Below are 6000 nucleotides of genomic sequence, written 5' to 3' on the forward strand. Positions count from 1 at the left end.
TAAATACTGCAGGCTAAATGCTGGCATTGATGACGCAATGCCATTAGGATTCTATGGTTGCTATGTGCATCGTATAAATATTTGAAGGCCGCATTACCTCTGTCATTTTCACTCCTGAGAGAAGCAGTGCGCACGAGATAACTTGAAACTCATCGACAACTACGAACTTCAACGGACCAGCAACTAACCTCATTTCAGTTGTTACTTCATCAGCATGGGCAAGGTAAAAATATTTACCGTTTAAAATAATTTTAAAGCTTTTAAAAGTTTTTAACATTAGAGTTGGTGTCAACCTTAATTAGCTTGTTTAGAACGTTAGGGTAAACGTCCCTATTAAGCCCACATACCATATAAGCCCCCTACTTCTGAGTCAAATTAAAAAAAAATACATCACCGTTTTGCTGTGTCATGGTTCTTCCAATGAAGCTGCTTGTTACATAAATTATACTTTTTATTGTAAACCAATCAGATTTGTCAGTATTGAGTTATCAAAGCACATGTGCCTGCTGCTCCCAGAAGAAGATGCAAAAAACACTTCAGTGATTTTGGTGCCCTCAGACAACAGCATTTTTTCCATATTTCTACTCCTGCTTTTGGCAAGTACTCATTTGTTATCAACATTTAAGAGATGAGTGCTTTGAATAAAACATATATTAGAATATTACTCGAATTACAAATATTTTTTCTTTTGAAGTCAAAATATGTGTTTTAGCATGCTAGCAAACAGCCCACATGCTGCAGCATCATCAATACAGTCGCTGCATAGCATTGTTCATTGCAATGACATAAAGCATGATAAGCATGTATAGTTTAAATTGTTGTATGCAGAATATATTGTTATACTGTTAAATAGATAATAAATGTGTATATTTATCTTTATTTATTTTTTAGTTAACATTTTTACCAAGTGGACTTAAAGGGGACACTAGCAAAAAAATCACACCTTTTAGGGTGGATGTAAATGAGTATAGCTAATTACTTCAGTGCATGATCAGTTGATACTTTTCATGTTATCTTAGTGCAGGATATATAGATTTATTCCATATAGTTGTTTTTTCAATGTCATGTGTGTAGAATAAAATATTCTGACTTTTAACCAGAAATTCACTTATGTTCCCTTTAAGCCCACCTGCTCCCATTAAGCCCACTTGACTGTGTTTCAAAGGAGATCTTCTCCCTTTTGACTTTTGAACCATTTTCCTGCCTAACTTTGACCTCACCTAATCAATCAGCCCCATAATTCAGACAGTTAAATATCATAATATCATCATTTATTATCCTTAAAATATTAGTATTGAACCTGGAAACTGTTTTTCTTTGAGTCAGTAGGTCTTCAGAAATCTTGATAAAAACATCTGCACTTTTAACCAGCTGGCTAGACCAGAAATTTTGGCCAGTTCTAAATGCCAACAGTACAATGTATGATAGAGATACAGACAAAATGATAACTCATATTGAAAGATGAAGTATTGAAGAGTAGTTTCCATTATAATTTAGATTTTGTTCATGAGTAGTTTTTTGGCTACATTCCAAAGAAGCTGGAAGAAGTTTAGCTTTTTCAGTGTTGACAACGCAGCAAAAAGTCTGATCACATCTATTTCAAATGCCATTTATAGGCCAGAGGATAGGAGTGGAGAGAAAATGAAAATAGCTATTGAGAGCTAAGAGATTACAGATTTTAATAGAACAAGTTTGGATTGCTAAGATTTTTAATATTTATTTATCAACAAATCATGAAGTGGGCTTATTTGGAACACCCATGGGCTTAAAGGGTACATTAAGTTCCCATTAAGCCCATGACAGACTTTTGACATATTTTGACAAATTAAACAATAAAAACATAAAATTATTGACACGTCAGATGATTAGACTATCATTTTAACTAAAATGTTCTCACTTAAATTGGGGCGGTATATATTAAAAATGTCTAAAAAGCAGATTTGGTGGGCTTAATAGGGACGTTTACCTTAATGCTAGCATTTGAGAAAGTCTCATGAATTTAGTGTTCATGTTATCATACTTTAATTTAACCTTAATTAATAAAGACAGATGAATAGACAAAAGCAAGTAGTTGTTGTCGGGTTAGTTGGTTGTTTACATTCTGGGACATCGTTCCAACTTCAGCCTGTTACAGCCTGACATGCATTGTCCGTTTTCAAAATACACTTCCGTTTTCACAGGAAGTGTACAGTTTATATACAGTCCCTTTCAAATTTAACAAGCTAAGTCGGTACAATGCTGCGAATTAATGTTTTGTTCCTTCAACAACAAACGCACGTGGTTGGGTTTAGACAACAAAAGAACATGGACAGGTTTTGGCTTTATAATCTTGTTGTCCCGCCACATTTCCCCCTGACACTGCCAGCCACCATTGAACAATAACAGCGACTGGCTGCCTAGCATGCCTATGTGAATGGATGCCTTTTTCTGTCAGAGTCTAACACCAAAAGTTACTGACCAAGTGCCGGATGTCGAGAACTTTGTAGTGAGACTGAGTTGCCCTAAAATGCTGCTGCGTATGTACTGAACAGAGATTTTTTTAATTATTGAAGACAAGCTGAGAGGAAGAAGGTACAGCACAAAAGTCACTTCTGCAATAATATGAATATTACAAAGTCAGTTCAGTCCAAACCGCTCTATCCTAACTTGATCAGTTTGATTTATCCGACTCTACTGCACCAGTCTGAAAGGGTTTTAACCTAAAAAGGATTGAACTAAGTGTTTCTTTTTTACCCTCTCTCTGTCTCACAAACTGAAGGACAACAAGAGGAAGAGGGAGGAGGACAGCAGCCCTGGAGCCATCTCCAGCCCCCAGCCGTCCACCTCTGGCTCACAGGGTGGAGGACAGGAGGCTGCCCAGACGGGTGTAAGTATTCCACTCTAAACACTGCTGTAAATGTATGCCTTCTGTGGAGGCTGGCTACAGTATTTCTAAAGGTATACCAGGCATTTTTAGAGAACCTCATTTAAATATAATAAAGTTCATCTTGATGGATTTTTTTCCATCAAGAAAATTTGACTGAATTGTGAATGGTCTCAATGACCTCCATGACCTACCTCAACCCAAATGACTTATCTCATTGTTGTACTGACCTGTTGCTTTCTTTTCCTCTCTGCCCATCTCTCCGACAGCCTCGAGCCAGGAGGCGGAGACGGACTCAGAGGGAGCGGGTACACCGCCGTGAGCGCCACCACCAGCCATCCGCCCCTGACCCACAGCGTGGAGGGAGGGAGGAGCAGGACGAACCTCCCACCGGCCGCTACCCTGTGCAGGTAACACTCTCCCAAGTGGGCAGGCCCATAGTACAGATGCCCGCTTGGCTTCCGCCTGCTAACCAGTCAGAAGTGATGGCGGAGGTATGGGGCTGGTGGGTCAACTCCCTGTTCAGTTCAGAGCTTTAAGTACTCCTGACACTTTAGTTGCAGGATCAGGTATAGTGTACTAAGTGGTAATTCCAATCCTGCCACACACACACACACACACACACACCTTTCTAAATCTTTCTTTACAGCTGTTTCATTTCCTCCTTTGATTAAAAAAAACAGAAAACTAACAAAAAACAAACAAAACAAAACAAAAAACTAATGTTAAGTTTAAGATACTGATAAATATTGATAAGTTTAGAATATAGATAAGTGTTAAGTTTAGGTTATAGATAATTCATGTTAAGTTTAAGACACTGATAGTTTTAGGATATAAATAAGTGATAAGTTTAGGTTGTAAATGAGTAATGGTAAGTTAAAGGTAATGATACATTTAGGATACTGATAATTGTTAAGTTTAGGTCATACGTAACTGCACGTTCAGATACTGATAAATATTGATAGGTTTAGGATGTAGACACGTGTTAAGTGTAGGTTGTAAATAAGTAATGAAAAGTTTCATATAATTACAAATATTGACAAATATAGGATATAGATAAGTGATACGTTTAGGAATAAGTAATGGTAAGGTTCAGATATGGATGAGTATTGATTAATTTAGGTAAAAGATGAGTGTTAAGTTTAGGTTGTGAATAGGTAATGATAAGTTTAATATATTTAGAAGTATTGACAAATTTAGGATATAGATAAGTGATATGTTTAGTTTATAAATGAGTAATGGTAAAGTTAAGATATTTTAATTTAGGTAATAGATACGTGTTCAGTTTAGGTTGTAAATAAGTAATGACAAGTTTCATATATTTATAAGTATTGGCAATTATAGGATATAGGCAAGTGCTATGTTTAGGTTAGAAATTATGTTAAGGTTAAGATACTGATAAGTTTAGTGTATTGATAAGTGTTAATTTTAGGTCATAAATAAGTAAAGGTAAGTCTTGCATATATTAAAGTCATTATTTGGCATTAAACTCTCATTTCCTCTATTAAAAACAAACCAAAACATTTTATGTAGATGTAAAGGTTAGTGTTATGACTTATTTCCTTATCTGCTTAAAAGTAAAAGCTTTATCCAAAATAATTTTAAAAAGTGTAAAATAAGAAAAGGCTTTAGGAGGGTCTCAAGGAAATGTTCCATTCACTTCATTTTTAAAGCTGTGTTTAGGTTATAGGAAAGACTCAGGACATACTCTTCCAGAATCATTTATAATGTCTGTTTTTAAAGATTACATCTCAGTGTATGAACTGAAAATGAGATAGAAGCAGTTTTAAGAGTTTATAGAGCAGTTTCAGATTGTTGTTGATGTTTTGTTATATTTGGATGGAACATATCCAGAGGGTTAGGGTTAGGGTGGGTGGACCCTCCTAAAACCCTTTCCTTCTTTTACTCTTGTTACTGATACTGAGTAATTATAAGTCTTCTCTTTCATTGCTTTCTAAATTTCTTAAAAAAAAAATAGATATCTAACTCCACAAATATATGTATTAAAAAGTTAGGGTGTTGATCATTTTAATGTCACGGTATTAAAATTAAATCATTAGATTTTATTTTTTTTAAAATAACTAAATAAAAGTGTAAAAAGAGAAAAGGACTTCAGGAGGGTCTTAAGGAAATGTTCCATTGAAATCCATTTTTCATTGTTGTTAATGTAAGTCTTCTTTAGTCATTTATTACCAATAGCCTATCTTATTTATCACTGCATCATTTATATGAACTAATGAGAAGATGAAAGTAATTCCCAGAGACTCTAAACCAGTGTTTGCTCGCAAATTATTGCTTGAACAATTATAAACATTTTGGATGGGACATTTCCAAAGGGTTAGGGTTAGGGTGGGTGAGACCCTCCTAAAGCCTTTTGCCTCTTTCACTTTCATTTTCTTTCTTTTCTTTGTTTTATATTGTTTCATGAGCTGTGTCAAATTCTATAGAAAAACTACAGAGAGGAAACCTTAGGATGTATATATGTTAAGATTAGCCTTTCAACTAATTTATTCCCTCTACAATTTTTGCACAAGACGTGAGGGTTGTGCTACAACCCAGTTTTACGTGTGAAGAACAAGAGTTCTTACTCATGCTACCAAGCTGCAATCAGCAGTGCTGCTGAATAAATTTTATTTATAAAAACCTTAACACCACCCAAGTTATGTCTTGGCCAGTGTGGCAGGTGATAGGCTCTCTTCCTATGACGAGCCTGGGTCCGCTCCCGCGGCTATAATAGGCCCCGCTCGCCTGCCATCGTTTTCATAGCAGCTTATTCAGCCCGCACCCATACGGCGGGACAACAAGGCTGAATTAGTAAGAACTCTCATTCTTCACTCGTAAAACCTGGGTTGTAGCACAACCCTCACGTTTTACTTTATTTCGAACTCGAGTTCTTACTCATGCTACAACGTGCTGACGTGCGTATCCCTTCTGGCCTAAGGAGGAATTAACATGGGAAACCATGGCTACTCGCGATAAGTTATCCCATATAATATACACCGGTATGCTAATGAGGCTAAAACGTTTCACTGTCTGGCTGCAGACAATACCACGTGCGCAAAGGAAGCATTGGACACATCCAGACCATAATATCTCACAAAGGTGTGAGGAGTCGACCATGAGGCAGCTGCGCACAT

Source organism: Epinephelus moara, chromosome 12 (assembly GCF_006386435.1).
Source record: "Epinephelus moara isolate mb chromosome 12, YSFRI_EMoa_1.0, whole genome shotgun sequence".
In the NCBI taxonomy this organism is placed as follows: Eukaryota; Metazoa; Chordata; class Actinopteri; order Perciformes; family Serranidae; genus Epinephelus; species Epinephelus moara.